We start from the raw sequence: 20,400 nt of genomic DNA on the forward strand, positions 1-20,400 counted from the left end.
ATATGCTCAAATTAATATAAAATAAGCTATTTTATGCATGAAAAATATATAATAAAGTATAAAATAACATTTTAATAATTTCTATGTCCTAATTTCATATTTTCGCATATGTTATTAATTTATTAAACAATTACTTGGTTTTAACAACAAATTTAAGTAAAAAGGAAATGAATTATATTGGAAAAATCCTATATATTTTTCAGTTTACATACCCCCAAACATAAATCATTGCTCGTCCCGAGTAATGTTCATACACAACACAAGGTCTTGCTAAGGAAAATTTGCTAAGAGTGTAAGTAGCATCAATCTTTGTCTCATAATCATGCATCAATAAATTCATGCTCATAGACCTTCTTTATTAACAAGTAACTCATATACAAACATTTTGAAAATTTTATTCTAAGTTTCAAGATTTGCCAACATGAATCATAGTTTGCATGTATGTCACAGCCATAGATAATATTTTTCATTCAACACAATTTCTCATCAATAAAGCAAAACAATCATATGGCTTATTTATGATCTTCATATGTTGAACTTAATACTTCCTCTCCGCTAATGTAGGTGATATAATCATCAAATCAATAGGTCTTTTATAAGTTTGTAATGGGGCTCGGTTAAAGGTGGGGATTTTAAGAGATGAGACATTTCGGTTTCAAAATCTTAACCTTTAACTTATCTGAGATTTCTTTAAATTCAACCTTTTTCTTCAAGTGAACCTGTGAAACTCCCCAAACTTATTCTAAACTCTTACTCATACATTTTCTTTTTGGAGACTGAGCAAATTTTTTCTTCACTCTTTCTTTGTCTTTATTGTTGTTGTTGTTTTTTTTAAGCATAAGCACATACATCTTTATGAAAATTTCCTCAAATGTTGATTCCCAAGGCAACTTTAGTTAAGATAGGTGCACAAAATTAGGATAATTTTAAAAAGATGGTACTGGCTTATAATGTAGGTTTATTACAATGAACAGGCCTTTAAGCTCAAAATTATAGTTTCAAGGGTCTAATATCATAAGTTGGGCTTGAAAAGGCTCAAACGATCCAAAAAAAATGGTGCCTATTTCATTTTAGATTTTTATGTCCCCTAGGATTTCGCCTCAAGAAAGTTACTAAGTCAATTCTAAAGATATAAACCTTCATATGTAACACCCCGAACCCGAAACCGACACCGGAGTCGAACACGAGGTGTTAACTGACTTTAACCCCTTATAAAATTTATTTTCCAGACACTGCCCAATCTGTGTACTAGTCGTTTTAAAAATCATATCTTGAGTTTCGTAACTCAAAAATAAGTTTCGTAATTTTTCCCAGAAACTAGACTCATGTGCCCATGTATGTATTTTTTTCTAGAATTTTTGGTCGGGCCAATTAGTACAGTTTATTAGTCAAAGTCTCCCATGTTGCAGGGGTCAACTACACTGACCTTTTCCCATTACGACTAGGATATCTCCCTCCACGGGGCTTCAATACTGATGACGTTTGTTTCTATGAAAACTAGACTCAGAGAGGAATCTGTACATATATGGTACGACCCATAATTATCTCTGGTTAATTTATAATGAATTTCCAAAGTCGGAGCAGGGAATCCAGAAACCGTTCTGGCCCTGTCCCACAAAAATCTGATTATCTCTTAATATACTGCCCATTTGATCTTTTCGTTACTTCCTCATGAAAACAGACTCATCGAGGTTCGATTACATAATTTATTCATCAATTAATTCCACTCCTACTATTTTTAGTGATTTTTCAATCTCATGACACTGCTGCTGCCAGCATCTGTTACGAAAGTAACTAGGTCCATTTCATGCCTACCCTTGATCCAACTCCATCGAACATTCGTGCCATTTTCGCATGGCTTAAAGTTTACATGCCAAAGTTCAAACACAACGTAATAGCTTATACATGCCAAAATGTTCTTCTAGCCAACTAAGAAGAAAGTACCAAAACTTGCTATCCGGTGTGATGACTTCGATGACGGCCTGACCCCGCAAAAATAGATGAGTCCAAGCAACCTATAATGGGTGACAAGGAAACACCGAGTGAGTTTATAACTCAGTAAGTCATAAGCAATGCACTACCATCCATCAATAACATTATCACAAGAGGAAACAAAATGGAACGAGACAATTTACTCCATCCATACCGAACCATACCATAGTTCCTCCAACCTATCGATTCAGTTTCATATCAATTCATGCATTCACATTCCATATACTCATCAATAGGACATTGAAGCATTTTCATAAATCAATTTATTTTCGTTACAATCAAACGACTAAACGGCCTTTCACCCATCCTACGATAAATTTTATGTACGTGACTTCAAGTATATTTGTCACATAGGTTCAAACTTACCAAGCTCAACACCAAGTATAAGCATAGCACCTATTAGCCATGTACTCAAGACACTTACCCGATCCGCTGTCCGCGATCGACTCAATAGTGTCGCACACATAGTGTCCATAATGATTCACGAATGTATATTGAGTCCGCACACTCAGTGCTATATAATCAACTCGCACACTTAGTGCTACGTAATCAAATCGCACACTTAGTGCTACATAGTCAAACTCGCACACTTAGTGCCGCATGGTCAATTCGCACACTTAGTGCATCATATTCATTTCGCACACTTAGTGCAACATAGTCAAATCGCACACTTAGTGCTGTACAATTTAATCCCGCGCACTTAGCGCCAATCTCATGGTCATAAATGGTTATACCCGCACGTTTAGTGCCGAGATCAACAACTCAGTACATCTTACCTCTTTTCTTTTCATTCAACAATTTCATCATCACATACGTACATGCATATATATATATGTATATTTATTCATTCCATTCAGCATCAATACATAAACATTATGACCATTTGAAATAATACCAACTACATGCTTAATGACTTACCTTGTGTTGGGTAAGACGGTTCCAACTCGGCTACTCAGTGATCTTTTCTTTGCCTTTGCTTGATTCTCCTCCTTTAGCTCCTTGAGCTTAATCAATAATTCACTAGTTTAACCATCTTGTTAAACATTCATAATTCAATTACACATGCTTATGTATGTTTGTATATTCGGCAACCATCCTCACTAATTACTCATGTTGATGGCCGAATGGATGTATGTGTGTACAATGTCAACTATAACATCATGTAATTCCACATATGACTACATTTCTTAAGTTCCACATCTTAATGCCCATTATACATAATCAAATTTAACATCATATATATATTTACTCATGTGGCCGAATATACATACTCCCATCTAATATCAAGTACTCACTTTAAGTATATTGCCGAATATACTTAATCATACACACACCTAACCAAAGAAATTTCTAAAATCTTTATATCATTTATAATACATCTCATTATCCTTTTTCACATTATCAACTCAAATCACATACATTATTTACTATAACATCTTTACATTCGGCATTGGTGTCAACCATAGTAGCCGATTCTTCCTACTTTGTACCCATGCATCTATTAATCCTTAGTTGGTTCAAACACTTCACACACTAGGATTCATCAAATTTTTAACAAGAAATAAAATCTCTAATCCTCAAACTACCATGGCCGAACCTTCATGGAGTTGCTAAGACTCCTCATTTCTACTTCTCACACACTCTCACATCCAAACCCTTTTATTAAACACCCAAAGTCAACCATCTCCTTACCTCATCACCAAAGACATCAAAATACCAACCAAGAACGTAACATTCATGGCCGAATGTCATCTCCATCATTTAACAAAGTTTGAACCATGGCTAGGTAGATTTTGAACTTACAACTTAAAATATACATGAATCTCAAAGAATAACATTAAACATACCTCAATCTAGTTACATGCATGGCCAAACTTCCTCCTAATCCTCTTCCTTAGGATTTTCGGTCAAAAGAGGTTGAAAAAGGATGAACAAAACCTTTCTTTTTCCTTCCTTTAGCTCACGGCAATGGGGTGTATGCATGAGACCATTATTATTTTTTTTCTTTTTTTTTCATCACCCTTCCTTTCATTATTTAATTATCATGCTTATTATTTTATTTTCCTTACCATACATCACTAACACAACATGTTGGTGACATGTTTCCACCCATAGCATGGCCGGCCACTACATATTAGGGAGGGGGAATTTGACATGCAAGTCCCCTTTTTCTTCCACATGCACTAATAGGTCCTCATGCATTGACCTATCACATTTTAAAATTTTCTCATATAAGTCCTATTGACTAAATTCACATGCAATCGACTAAATCGAAGCTTGAAATTTTCAGACATTCATGATTACATATTCTAGACAATAAACATCACATTCAAACCTTTCGGTGACTCGGTTTAGCGGTCCCGAAACCACTTCCCGACTAGGGTCAATTTTGGGCTGTCACAACTCTCCCTCACTTAAGAAATTTTCGTCCTCGAAAATCTTACCGGTAAATAGGTTTGGATATCGTTCTTTCATCGAGCTCTCGGGTTCCCAGGTTGCTTCCTCGATCCCGTGTTTGAGCCACAACACCTTAACCAACGGAACCCTTTTATTTCGCAACTCTTTCACTTCACGAGCTAGGATACGAATCGGTTCTTCTTCATAGCTCAAGTCAGATTGAATTTCAACTTTTGAGGGATTAATCACATGTGACGGATCGGATCTATAACGTCGAAGCATTGAAACATGGAAGACATCGTGCATCCTTTCAAGTTCAGGGGGCAAAATCAATCTATTTGCAACCGGCCCCACTCGTTCGGAAATTTCGTACGGCCCAATGAATCTCGGGCTCAACTTGCCTTTACGGCCAAATCTGAGTACCTTCTTCCAAGGTGACACTTTAAGAAACACTTTATCTCCCACCTGATATTCAATGTCCTTTCGTTTTAAATCCGCATACGATTTTTGACGATCTGTGGCTACCTTCAGACTTTCGCGGATTACCTTTACTTTTTGTTCGGCATCTTTAATCAAATCAACTCCGAAAATTTTACTTTCACCAAGCTCGGTCCAAAACAATGGCGTACGGCATTTACGACCGTACAAAGCCTCATAAGGTGCCATCTTAATACTTGATTGAAAACTATTGTTGTAAGCGAATTCAATCAAAGGTAAATACCGTTCCCATGAACTACTGAACTCGAGGATGCAACATCTCAACATATCCTCAAGTATCTGAATTGTCCGCTCGGATTGACCATCGGTTTGGGGGTGAAAAGCGGTGCTAAAATGCAGCTTGGTACCCAAAGCTTCTTGCAATTTCTCCCAAAATCGTGAGGTGAATCTCGGATCTCTATCCGACACGATAGAAATAGGTACTCCATGTAATCTCACAATCTGAGAGACATACAATTCGGCTAGTTTATCCAATGAAAGATCCGTACGCACGGGGATAAAGTGAGCCGACTTAGTCAGCCTATCAACAACAACCCAAATCGCATCCTTCTTACTTGCGGACAATGGCAGTCCGGACACAAAGTCCATTGTGACTCGGTCCCATTTCCACTCGGGTATCATGATCGACTAAAGTAACCCTGAAGGCACTTGATGTTCCGCTTTCACTTGTTGACATATTAAACATCTCGAAACAAAGTCGGAGATGTCTCATTTCATACCATGCCACCAAAACCGACGTTTCAAGTCGTTGTACATTTTCGTGCTCCCCGGGTGAATTGACATTCGACTACAATGGGCTTCGTTCAGAATCATCGAAATGAGTTCCGAATTCCTTGGAACACACAAACGACTTCTAAACCTCAAACAACCATCATCATCAATTTGAAACTCCAATTCCTTGTTCGGAACACACTCAGCTCGTTTTGCAACCAATTCATCATCGACTTTCTGAGCTTCACGAATTTGATGAGTCAATAATGGTTTGGCTTTTAATTCAGCTACTAACACATTGTCAGGTAGAACAGACAAGTGTACATTCATCGCTCGCAAAGCAAACAGTGATTTCCGGCTTAAGGCGTCCGCAACCACATTAGCCTTTCCCGGGTGGTAATCAATGACAAGCTCGTAATCTTTCAACAACTCAAGCCAACGTCTTTGTCGCAGATTCAAGTCTCGTTGAGTCATCAAATATTTGAGACTTTTGTGATCCGAAAACACATGGCACTTCTCACCAAACAAATAATGTCGCCATATTTTCAATGCAAACACAATGGCGGCTAGTTCGAGATCATGGGTCGGATAATTTCTCTCGTGTGGCTTCAATTGTCTCGACGCATAGGCCACAACTCGACCTTCTTGCATCAATACGCAACCCAAACCAAGTAGGGATGTGTCACTATAAATGACAAACTCTTTACCCGATTCGGGTTGCACCAAAATTGGAGCTTCAGTCAAATGAATTTTCAGTTGATCGAAGCTTTTCTGACATTTCTCCGTCCATTCGAACTTAACATCCTTTTGAAGTAGCTTCGTCATTGGTGTAGCTATCATCGAGAAACCTTTGACAAATCGTCGGTAATAACCGGCAAGCCCTAGAAAGCTCCGGACTTCGGTAACATTTCTCGGAGGCTTCCAGTTAAGTATGGCTGAAATTTTGCTCGGGTCAACTCGAATACCCGATGCGGATACCACATGACCCAAGAAGCTAACCTCTCTTAACCAGAACTCACACTTACTGAACTTAGCATATAACTGCTTATCCCGCAAAATTTGCAACACTAGCCTCAGATGCTCTGCATGTTCGGTCTCATCTCTTGAATAGACCAAGATGTCATCAATAAACACAACTACGAACCGATCCAAATACGGCCTGAAGATCCGATTCATCAAATCCATAAACACCGCAGGGGCATTAGTGAGCCCAAACGGCATCACTAAGAACTCGTAGTGACCGTACCTCGTTCTGAAAGCAGTTTTGGGTACGTCCGAATCTCGAATCCGCAACTGATAATAACCCGATCTCAAATCTATCTTTGAAAACACCGATGCTCCCTTTAATTGATCGAACAGATCATCAATACGCGGTAACGGATACTTATTCTTTATCGTCACTTTATTCAGTTGTCGATAGTCAATGCACAACCTCATGGTTCCGTCCTTCTTTTTCACGAACAATACTGGTGCACCCCAAGGTGAGAAACTCGGTCGAGCGAAACCTCTATCCGTCAATTCTTGCAACTGAGCTTTCAACTCTTTTAACTCGGTTAGTGCCATACGATACGGAGCGATCAAAATTGGCGTAGTTCCAGGTACAAGCTCAATACCAAACTCTACCTCCCGAACAGGTGGCAAACCCGGTAACTCTTCAGGAAAAACATCCGGGTATTCACAAACCACCGGCACCGATTCGGGTTTCTTTTCTAACTCCTTGTCATCAAGTACATACGCGAGGTATGCTTCGCACCCTTTCCTTACATATTTCTGGGCCAACATTGCTGATATTACAGCTGGCAACCCCCTTAAGTCCGCAGACTCAACTCGGATTATTTCGTTATTTGCGCACCTCAAATCGATAGTCTTGCTTTTGCAATTCACAACCGCATCATGCGCGGTTAACCAATCCAAACCAAGAATAACATCAAACTCGTCGAACGGCAAAAGCATCAAATCGGCCGAAAAGCAGGATTCTCGGATTATTAGAGGGCATCTCTTACACACTTTATCAACAAGTACGCATTGACCCAAAGGGTTTGATACTCGAATTACGAGCTCAGTAGACTCAACAGGTAGAGTCTTACTGGTTGCTAAGGTTTCACATACATATGAATGAGTAGAACCAGGGTCAATCAATGCAATCACATTAGTATCAAAGAGAGTGAAGGTACCAGTGATGACGTCGGGGGAGGATGCCTCCTCTCGTGCGCGAATGGCATATGCTCTAGCAGGAGTACGGTTCTCGGCTCGATCGGCCGTATCAGAGGCCCCCCTCTGACTACCACCCCTGCCTCCTAAAATTCTCGGTGGTCTACCTCTAGATGTCACTCCACTAGGTCTTGCACCTTGAATCTTATTCTTCTCATCCAGCTCCGTGCAATCTCTAATGAAGTGGTCCTTCGAACCGCATCCGTAACAGGCCCTGCTAGTAGACTTGCCCCAACATTCACCTAGGTGTCGTCTTCCACATTGGGGACATTCAGGTTTCTCGTGACGATTATTGCCCACACTAGCTACCGAAGTAGCTCGGGAGCCCATCGATGGTCTTGCCCTGATGGAAATTCCCGCAGTCGCCCTCGACTTATTAATGTCCTCCCTGAACTTCTTTACAGCTGAGAACGGAGCTTTACCCGTCGATCTTTTACGATAATCTCTAGCTTCAAATTCAGCCTTCCTCTTCTCCTTTCCAAGTTCTTCCGCCTTGCAGGCTCGTTCGACTAGTGTTACGAATTCTTTTATTTCCAAAATACCCATTAGTAGCTTTAAATCTTCATTCAATCCTTCCTCGAATCTTTTGCACATAGCAACCTCATCAGCTACACACTCCCGGGCATACCTACTGAGTCTTACGAATTCATGTTCGTATTTAGATACAGTCATACGGCCTTGCTTGAGTTCCAAGAACTCCTTACGCTTCTGATCAATGAACCGTTGGCTAATAAATTTCTTTCGGAATTCCGTTTGAAAGAAGTCCCAAGTTACTCCCTCGTTCGGGACTATGGAAATCAAGGTCCTCCACCAATAGTAGGCTGAGTCTCGCAACAAAGATACAGCACATTTTAGACATTCGTCGGGTGTGCATGACAATTCATCGAACACCCGAATGGTGTTATCAAGCCAGAACTCGGCCCTTTCGGCATCGTCAGTTACTATGGCCTTGAACTCCTCGGCCCCACGCTTCCTAATCAAGTCTACAGGTGGCTTACTCAGCCTCACAGGATCAGCGACTGATGGCATTACAGGCTCTTGGGGTGGATTATTCAAATTTGGGAATTGTTGGACAGCCGGGTTGGTTCGGGCATATTGCGCGACCCACTCATTCATCATGGTAAAGAAGGCTTGTTTAGCCCCCTCACCTTGATTATTCGCAGATGACTGAGGTTCAACAGGCGGCGTCCCTTGTGCAGGAGCAGCCGCTACGCTCTCAACGTCATCCGCTAGGGTTCTTTCTTCACCGGGGTCCATTTACTAATCAAAACAAAAACATTTCAACCGTCAGAAGTCATCACACATTTAAACATTAACATTCGACATGTATAGCTAGACTCATACGCGCTATGGTAGTCCTAGAACCGACTAAACCATAGCTCTGATACCAATCAAATGTAACACCCTGAACCCGAAACCGACACCGGAGTCGAACACGAGGTGTTAACTGACTTTAACCCCTTATAAAATTTATTTTCCAGACACTGCCCAATCTGTGTACTAGTCGTTTTAAAAATCATATCTTGAGTTTCGTAACTCAAAAATCAGTTTCGTAATTTTTCCCAGAAACTAGACTCATGTGCCCATGTATGTATTTTTTTCTAGAATTTTTGGTCGGGCCAATTAGTACATTTTATTAGTCAAAGTCTCCCATGTTGTAGGGGTCGACTACACTGACCTTTGCTCATGACTTGGATATCTCCCTGCACGGGGCTTCAATACTGATGCCGTTTGTTTCTATGAAAACTAGACTCAGAGAGGAATCTGTACATATATGGTACGACCCCTAATTATCTCTGGTTAATTTATAATGAATTTCCAAAGTCGGAGCAGGGAATCCAGAAACCGTTCTGGCCCTGTCCCACAAAAATCTGATTATCTCTTAATATACTACCCATATGATCTTTTCGTTACTTCCTCATGAAAACAGACTCATCGAGCTTCGATTACATAATTTATTCATCAATTAATTCCACTCCTACTATTTTTAGTGATTTTTCAATCTCATGACACTGCTGCTGCCAGCATCTGTTACGAAAGTAACTAGGTCCATTTCATGCCTACCCTTGATCCAACTCCATCGAACATTCGTGCCATTTTCGCATGGCTTAAAGTTTACATGCCAAAGTTCAAACACAACGTAATAGCTTATACATGCCAAAATGTTCTTCTAGCCAACTAAGAAGAAAGTACCAAAACTTGCTATCCGGTGTGATGACTTCGATGACGGCCTGACCCCGCAAAAATAGATGAGTCCAAGCAACCTATAATGGGTGACAAGGAAACACCGAGTGAGTTTATAACTCAGTAAGTCATAAGCAATGCACTACCATCCATCAATAACATTATCACAAGAGGAAACAAAATGGAACGAGACAATTTACTCCATCCATACCGAACCATACCATAGTTCCTCCAACCTATCGATTCAGTTTCATATCAATTCATGCATTCACATTCCATATACTCATCAATAGGACATTGAAGCATTTTCATAAATCAATTTATTTTCGTTACAATCAAACGACTAAACGGCCTTTCACCCATCCTACGATAAATTTTATGTACGTGACTTCAAGTATATTTGTCACATAGGTTCAAACTTACCAAGCTCAACACCAAGTATAAGCATAGCACCTATTAGCCATGTACTCAAGACACTTACCCGATCCGCTGTCCGCGATCGACTCAATAGTGTCGCACACATAGTGTCCATAATGATTCACGAATGTATATTGAGTCCGCACACTCAGTGCTATATAATCAACTCGCACACTTAGTGCTACGTAATCAAATCGCACACTTAGTGCTACATAGTCAAACTCGCACACTTAGTGCCGCATGGTCAATTCGCACACTTAGTGCATCATATTCATTTCGCACACTTAGCGCAACATAGTCAAATCGCACACTTAGTGCTGTACAATTTAATCCCGCGCACTTAGCGCCAATCTCATGGTCATAAATGGTTATACCCGCACGTTTAGTGCCGAGATCAACAACTCAGTACATCTTACCTCTTTTCTTTTCATTCAACAATTTCATCATCACATACGTACATGCATATATATATGTGTATATTTATTTATTCCATTTAGCATCAATACATAAACATTATGACCATTTGAAATAATACCAACTACATGCTTAATGACTTACCTTGTGTTGGGTAAGACGGTTCCAACTCGGCTACTCAGTGATCTTTTCTTTGCCTTTGCTTGATTCTCCTCCTTTAGCTCCTTGAGCTTAATCAATAATTCACTAGTTTAACCATCTTGTTAAACATTCATAATTCAATTACACATGCTTATGTATGTTTGTATATTCGGCAACCATCCTCACTAATTACTCATGTTGATGGCCGAATGGATGTATGTGTGTACAATGTCAACTATAACATCATGTAATTCCACATATGACTACATTTCTTAAGTTCCACATCTTAATGCCCATTATACATAATCAAATTTAACATCATATATATATTTACTCATGTGGCCGAATATACATACTCCCATCTAATATCAAGTACTCACTTTAAGTATATTGCCGAATATACTTAATCATACACACACCTAACCAAAGAAATTTCTAAAATCTTTATATCATTTATAATACATCTCATTATCCTTTTTCACATTATCAACTCAAATCACATACATTATTTACTATAACATCTTTACATTCGGCATTGGTGTCAACCATAGTAGCCGATTCTTCCTACTTTGTACCCATGCATCTATTAATCCTTAGTTGGTTCAAACACTTCACACACTAGGATTCATCAAATTTTTAACAAGAAATAAAATCTCTAATCCTCAAACTACCATGGCCGAACCTTCATGGAGTTGCTAAGACTCCTCATTTCTACTTCTCACACACTCTCACATCCAAACCCTTTTATTAAACACCCAAAGTCAACCATCTCCTTACCTCATCACCAAAGACATCAAAATACCAACCAAGAACGTAACATTCATGGCCGAATGTCATCTCCATCATTTAACAAAGTTTGAACCATGGCTAGGTAGATTTTGAACTTACAACTTAAAATATACATGAATCTCAAAGAATAACATTAAACATACCTCAATCTAGTTACATGCATGGCCAAACTTCCTCCTAATCCTCTTCCTTAGGATTTTCGGTCAAAAGAGGTTGAAAAAGGATGAACAAAACCTTTCTTTTTCCTTCCTTTAGCTCACGGCAATGGGGTGTATGCATGAGACCATTATTATTTTTTTTCTTTTTTTTTCATCACCCTTCCTTTCATTATTTAATTATCATGCTTATTATTTTATTTTCCTTACCATACATCACTAACACAACATGTTGGTGACATGTTTCCACCCATAGCATGGCCGGCCACTACATATTAGGGAGGGGGAATTTGACATGCAAGTCCCCTTTTTCTTCCACATGCACTAATAGGTCCTCATGCATTGACCTATCACATTTTAAAATTTTCTCATATAAGTCCTATTGACTAAATTCACATGCTATCGACTAAATCGAAGCTTGAAATTTTCACACATTCATGATTACATATTCTAGACAATAAACATCACATTCAAACCTTTCGGTGACTCGGTTTAGCGGTCCCAAAACCACTTCCCGACTAGGGTCAATTTTGGGCTGTCACATCATACGTGTCTAATCTCAAGAGAAACTAAGTTTTCATGGAAAACATTACCTAAGACTAAGATCATAAAAACATTCCATTTTTCATGATAACATACAATCACTCAAATAAAATCATCATTCATGCTTGCATACAAGCTATCTTATTAAAAAAGATTTTCTCTAAACATTCATTTACAAAGACATAATTATGAAATAATGATTTGAAACATACTTAAAAATTTTAAAAATTTGAGCAATTTGCCTTACCCCCTTTTAAAAAGAAGCAATGTCCTCATTGCGAGAATAAAGTAATGAATGAAAACTAAACACCAGGTAGGGTTGTAAAGAAGGAGATGTGAGTCATTAAGACTGCTTAAATACCAAGTCTTTCCTAATAATCCAATCCTAGACATGTTCATTCCCATTGCCACATCACTTAATCTTTTTCTTTCTAAAAAAGTATTTATTCATGCTTGCTATGTTTTATTTTGCAAAAATTAAATCCTAATTACTAAAGAAATAAATTCTAAAAACCTAAAAATAATTAAATAAATAATAAGACAAGAATCCCCCCTTTTTTTATTTTTCTAACCTATTCTCCTTGTCTTCTTTAGCTCCATCTTCACTTGCATTGTTAGTCTCTTCCGTCCATGTCTCAAAGATAGCATCTGGGAACTCAGGAACAAAAGTATTAGAGATATTCTTAAAAGTATTTCTAATTGAATCATCTCTAATTTTTGCATATTTCCAGTAAGTTTGTTGTTGATTGTGCATGAACTTTTACATATCCATCAAAATTGACAACTCTGATTTCCTTGAAGTACTTGCAGAAGTCGGCATGGGAGTTGTATATTCAGGTTCAACACTTAGCTTGACTGGTTCTTCTTCTGGCTCAACCCTAGGTTCAAGGTTTCCAACTCCTTCAGCTGGTTGAGGATTATTTGGTTCCTTATCTTCTTCTTTAGTTTCTGTAACTGAATCAGCTTCAGTTTCTATTTTATTTGTTGACTCTTCGGTTTTTGGCTCATTTGGTTCCTCCTGCTCACCTTGGTTCAACTCATGCACTCTTTCTACCAACCTTTCAAGATTATGACTTCTAATACACCCTTGAACATACTGCCTCATCAGATTTGCTTGTGTTTTAACACGGTCCCTTAAGCAAAGTGAACTGACTTATGATGGGAAATAAGCATTTACTGCCTTCTTTTTAGCACAATCATGAATCTCATTGAGGATAATTTTCCCAACATTAATGGATTTTTCTGTCAAGATTGCATATAACAAGAGCATCCGTTCCATCAAGATGGTGGAACTATGTGAGATAGGCATAAATTTGTAGCAAAAAAGATAAAACCATACCTTTGCTACTGGTTTCAAGTATTGTCTTCGATAAGAATGGCTCCCATACTTTCTTATAATCCATTGGGATCCCGAATTTGTCACAACATCAAGCACTTGTTGAAGAAAATCCCAATTGATATTGCTCATCATAGGGTAGTACTCATCTTCTTCAACATAAGGTAAATTAAACAAATCATTGATGGACTTAGAAGTAAGAGGTACCTTTTTCTTTCGAACAATGACTTCAATAGCATCTTGCGTAGTCAAACTAGCATAGAATTCTAGAACTAGTTCATCATCGGAAAGTGAACGAGCATCACAGAATCGTTCCCATTTAATAGTATTGATTATCTTTCTAATTAGCACAGGAACCACCATCACATCATTGCTCTTCAGATTAAAACCTTTTTCTGGCATCATAGGTTAATGCTTGAAAATTGAATCAAATCGCTCTTTCACTTCTTCATCAACCACAATCGAGTTTTCAGAAGTAGTCTTTGACGATCTAGTTCTTTTGCGAGACATGGTACTTTCCCAAAAATTCGGTAGAGTTTCTGCACAAGAGAGAAAAGAGAAATCAGTAAAGTTGGTATAACTTGCTACGGCAAAAATCTTGCGACAGCAAGGATGGTACGGCGACGATCTCTTTGCAGTAGCAATAGGGAATTTCGACAAAAAAAAGAAAAGGAATAGGGTTTCTTTCGGGATTTGAGGTTGACAGCACAAAGAAGAGATTTAGGGATTTTTAGGGTGGAAGTAAATTGCTTTGAGGGATATGAAAATTAGTAGAATGAAGAGGGGTTTATATAGGGAAAATTTAGGGCAACATGTAGAAAAAATTTAGCTACATTACAGTTACTTGGGCGGCAAGTAATGGGTGTGATGGCAAGGCCTAATTTTTTCCCTCCTTTTTGCTATCTTGGGCCTCAAACTCAGACTATATCTTAAAAAAAAACTGATTAGTACTTGGGTAAAATTTGACCCGTTTTATTATCATAAAAAATTAAAATTTAAACTGAACAAAATGAAAATTGAAAATTTTAATTAGAAAATTTCTTCTTAACAAATTACATTAAATTAATTCCCAGGAAAGGTTGGAGGGTTCACAGCGGTCCCGCTTAAGTTCCAATCTCCTTAGACAGAATTAATTAAATGTAATAAATTAAGAAAATAGGTCTAATTATTTATTTATTTACACAATGAGTTCATGAAAAATTAAGGGCCTGCTAATTTGAGCGAAGATTCAATTCACTCAACTTCATCATCCTAGTATTGCTTGAGACGTTGACCATTAACTTTAAACGTACCTTTGTAATTGTCGTATAATTCAATAGCTCCATAAGGATAAACTCGGTAGATGGTATAGAGTGCTTTCCATCGAGATTTCAGCTTCCCAAGAAATAACTTCAGCCTTGAATTAAACAACAACACCTTTTGACCTTCTTTAAACTCGCGAAGTTGTATATAGGTATCATGCCATCTCTTTGATCTTTCTTTATACATTTTGGCATTCTCATAGGAAAACAACCTCAGCTCTTCCAACTCATCTAGTTGTAACATCCTTCTCTCACCGGCCTACTTTAGATCAAAATTTAACTGCTTCTAACCCCAGTGAGCTTTATTCTCCAACTCAAATGGCAAATGGCATGCCTTGCCACAGACTAACCGATAAGGATTCATTCCTAACGGAGTCTTAAATGCTGTTCGATAGGCCCATAATGCATCATTGAGCCTTCGAGACTAATCTTTTCTGCTAGGGCGTACTACCTTTTCAAGGATACCTTTGATTTCACGGTTCACTCTTTCAACTTGCCCATTGGACTGTGGGTGATAAGCAGTAGTAATCTTGTACTTCACATCATATTTGTCAAGCAACCACTTAAGCCATTTGTTCACAAAGTGAGAACCTTCATTACTAATAATAGCTCTTGGTGTCCTAAATCGTGTAAACGGATGTTTATGTAGGAATCGCATGACTACTTTAGCATCATTTGTAGGGTATGCTTCAGCTTCAACCCACTTAGATACATAGTCCACAACAACTAAGATGCATTTGTTCCCATATAAAGAAGGAAACAGGCCTAAGAAGTCAATGCCCCATACGTCGAACAATTCAATCTCCAAAATGTTTGTCAATGGCATCTCATTCCTCCTTGATATATTTCCAGTCCTTTGGCATTTATCACAGTTCTTCACATAAGCATAAGTATCTTTAACTAGTGTAGGCCAAAAGAAACCTGCTTGCAAAATCTTTACTGTAGTATGTGAACCACCAAAGTGTCCCCCACTTGGAGATGAATGGCAATGATATAAGATCTCAGCAATCTCACTTTCAGCTCCACACTTTCGGATTATATTATATGCACACTATTTAAACAAAAACAGATCCTCCCAAAAATAATACTGACTATCCTGAAGGAATTTCTTCCTTTTTTGGTATGTCATTTCTCGAGGAATTATTCCACATGCAAGATAATTGGCAAAATCAGCAAACCAATGTGTTTCATGAATTCGAATCACCTAAAATAAGTGGTCATCTGGGAAATTCTCGTTGATAGGCACACGTGATCGAGTTACCTCATGTTGCTCTAACCTCGACAGATGAATTAGCTACTTGATTTTCCATACCTTTTCTGTCTTGGATCTCAAGGTCAAATTCTTGGAGTAAAAGTATCCAACGAATTATCCTCAGTTTCACATCTTTCTTCGTGAGCAAGTATTTAATGGCCGCATGGTCAGTAAATACTATAACTTTGGTACCTATAAGAGATGAGCGAAATTTGTCAGAAGCAAAAACTATAGCAAATAGTTCATTTTCATTTACCGTATAATTGAGTTGGGCTCCCGTCAAGGTTTTCCTTGCATAGTAAATTGGGTGGAACACTTTATTTTTTATTTGACCCATCACAGCTCCAACAACATAGTCACTTGCATCGCACATCAACTCAAAAGGTGAGTTCCAATCAGGTGTAATGATTTTTGGGGTTGAGATTAACCGCTTCTTTAGATCTTCAAAAGCTTTCAATCATGCTTTGTTGAAATCGAACACTGTATCTTTCTCTAACAACAAGCATAACGGTTTAGAAATTTTCGAGAAATCTTTAATAAACCTTTGATAAAAACTAGCATGGCCTAAGAAACTTCTGACTCCTTTCACATTAATTGGGGCCGATAATCCTTCAATTACGTCCACCTTTGGTTTTTTTACTTCAATTCCTTTCTTTGAAATTCTATGGCCTAAGGCAATCCCTTCCTTAACCATAAAATGGCATTTCTCCCAGTTAAGGACAAGATTCGTCTCTTCAGATCTCTTCAGTACCTTAGCCAAATTACTCAAACAGATATCATAAGTGTTACCCAAAACAGAAAAATCAACCATGAAAACCTCAACAAAATTTTCAACCATATTAGTATATATTTCCATCATGCATCGTTGAAAAGTTGCAGGTGCATTGCATAAACCAAAAGGCATTCGCCTAAAAGCAAACGCATCGTATGGACAAGTAAAGGTTGTTTTATGTTGGTCCTCTGGGGCTACAGCTATTTGGTTATATCCCGAATAGCCATCTACAAAAATAGAATCATTACCTGCCAGTCGATCTAACATCTGATCCATAAAAGGCAACATAAAATGGTCATTCCGAGTGGCTTTGTTTAACTTTCTATAATCAATACAGATTCTCCAACTGGTAACAATTCTCATTAGAATTAACTCGTTACGCTCATTTTCAACAATCGTGACTCCACCTTTTTTCGGCACAAACTGCATCGGACTTACCTACGAACTATCTGAAATAGGATAGCTAATTCCTGCATCTAACCATTTGATCACTTCCTTCCTCACAACTTCCTTCATAATAGGATTGAGCCTCCTTTGCCCATCAATTTGAAATCTTTCACCTTCTTCTAAAATGATTTTATGCATGCAACAAGAAGGGCTTATACCTCGAATGTCAGCTATGGTCCAACCGATTGCTTTCTTAAATTCCTTTAAAACAACAACCAGTTGTTCCTCTTGATCTTTCGTTAGTTCTGCTAAAATAATCACAGGCAAAGTAGAATAGTCACCTAAATAAACAAATTTCAAATGGAAAGGAAGTATCTTTAGTTCGAGTGTAGGTGGTTCTTCGATTGACAACTTGGTTTGCACAAATTCTCTGACTTCTAACTCCAACGGTTCAAACCATGTGGATTGAATAAAATTTCTCAGATTGGCTTCCATCAAAGCCATTTTTTTCACCTTCATCATCATCCAAAGGGTCAAACTCAAAGGCTTTCTCCAATGGATCTTCCTCAAAATTGCTTTCCATAGAAACCTTGGTTTCTATCTCTTCTATAACTGAACACTCCTCTGTTGGAACGGGAAATTTCATCGCTTTAAGAATGTTAAAAGTTACCTGGTCATCTTGAACTCGCATGGTGAGTTTGCCTTTCTGCACATCAATTAACGTCCTCTTCGCAGCTAGGAAAGGTCTCCTAACGTTAATTGGCACTTCTTTATCTACTTTAAAATTTAAAATAATGAAATCAGCAGGAAAAATAAATTTATCGACTCTTACCAAAACATCCTCGATCTTTCCTTCGGGATATGCTAATGATCGATCCGCTAGCTGAAGCGTCACAGTTGTAGGTCTTACTTCACCTATCCCTAACATCTTAAAAATAGACTTAGGCATCAAGTTGATACTTGCTCCTAAGTCACAAAATGCTTTACCACAGTAAGATTCACCAATGTTACAGGGTAAAGTAAAGCTTCCTGGGTCTTTCAATTTCGGTGGCAATTTGTTCTGCAGAAACGCACTACATTCCTTTGTCAAGGAACAGTCTCATACTCAATCAGTCGTTTCTTCTTGGATAGTATATCCTTCATAAACTTCACATAATTCGGCATTTGTTCTAAAGCCTCCACTAACTAAATATTGATGTGTAACTGCTTTAGAACATCCAAAAACTTCTTGAATTGCACCTTCTGTTTCTACTTGTGTTGCTACAATCTTTGTAGATATGGAGGTGATGGAACTTTTGGTTGAACCGGACAAATTTTTTGAATAGGTAAATTTGCATCCAAAGAAGATGTTAAAATATCTAAATTCACTAAGTCAGGGTTTACCTTGTCAGACTTTGCAGATTCCGATTCCTTTGGTGTAGGAACTTCAACATCTAGTTGACTTTCCTCCTTTTCAACATGCCCATCTTCGACATCAATCAATCGGGGTTCCAGAGTCTTACCACTTCGCAATGCCACTACCTTGATATGTTCTTTACCCAAATTCAGTGTTTCTGTTTGATGCCTCAGCTTAAGGTGGTTTTGGAGCTTGTTGATTAAATCCTTGAGATTGGTTGGGTCTTTGCTGCAATAAGTTATTGTTCGGTCCATTTCCTTGGTTGCTCCAAGAATAGTTAGGATGATTACGTCATGAAGGATTTTAAAAGTTGGACTAGGGTCCTTGTCCACTCCTATTTTGATATTGGTTCCCCACATAGTACACTAACTCAGGATTTGATGGACAATTCTCAAAAGAATGACCTTTCTCATAGTACACACAGGAAACTACTTCAAACAAACTTGGTGGCTGACCTGCAAAATTATTATTACTATTAGCGGTTAACTATTTTAACATAAAGGAAATAGACGATACCTGAGCTAATAACGAAGTGAGGGAGTCAACTATATGAACTCCGGCTACACGTATTCCTAAAGTTGTTCGATTTGTTGGCCATTGATAGTTATTACTTGTGATCCTCTCGATGATCTCATTAGCCTCATTATAAAACTTAGACAAATTTGCACCATTCACGGAAGCATCTACCATCAATCTTGTATGTGCATTGAGACTATTATAGAATGTCTCCAACTGGATACAATGAGGAATCCCATGATGAGGAAACTTACGAAGTAACTCCATGAATCGCTCCCAAGTCTCATACAAAGACTCGTCATCCAATTGTTGGAAAGTTGTGATATCGTTCCTTAACTTAGCGGTTTTTCTAGGTGGGAAATACTTAACCAAGAATCTCTCCGCTAATTCTTGCCATGTAGATTTGGAACCTGGTGGCAATGAATTGAGCCATGCTCGTGCTCGACCTCGCAATGAGTACGGAAACAACTTCAACCACAGTGCGTCTTCAGTCACACCGGCTATCTTGAATGAATCATTCACCTCCATAAAAAATCGAAGGTCGAGATGTGGATCTGCCGTGGGCATACCCCTAAATTGGCCCATCGTTTGTAGCATTTGAAACATCACTGGTTTCAATTCAAATTGGGTTGCCTCAATAGCTGGCCTTCTAATTCCTGGGTTTAACTCACTGAAAAGTGGCACAGCAAATTTTTGATGCATTGTTCCCTATCATCGGCAATGAGGATAGGATTTTGTGCATAACCAGCTTCAATACCTTGGTATTAATTCTAATTTCCAAGGTACATCTCAACTTGTCTTTGAGCTATTCGTTCACGTCTTCTTTGTTTGAAAGTTCACTCAATTTTAGGGCCTACAGGGAGTAAATCGATAATTCGATCTATGCTCATAAACACCTTAACAGAAAATCATACAAATTAAAAAGAATAAGTTAGTAATGTTAGAAATAAATCAAATTGAAAATAAATAATTTCACGAAAAAAATAAC

The 20,400-nt window shown here is 38.2% G+C and overlaps 1 non-coding gene across 1 annotated transcript; it reads left to right on the plus strand.

The window, feature by feature from the left end:
• The first annotated feature begins 19,644 nt into the window (after positions 1-19,644).
• LOC121221513 (small nucleolar RNA R71) lies at positions 19,645-19,751 on the plus strand. Its single transcript, XR_005918904.1, has one exon. It is a non-coding gene; the product is annotated as a small nucleolar RNA R71 (small nucleolar RNA).
• The last annotated feature ends 649 nt before the right edge of the window (positions 19,752-20,400 follow it).

This window comes from Gossypium hirsutum, chromosome D09, assembly GCF_007990345.1.
Source record: "Gossypium hirsutum isolate 1008001.06 chromosome D09, Gossypium_hirsutum_v2.1, whole genome shotgun sequence".
NCBI classification, from domain to species: domain Eukaryota; kingdom Viridiplantae; phylum Streptophyta; class Magnoliopsida; order Malvales; family Malvaceae; genus Gossypium; species Gossypium hirsutum.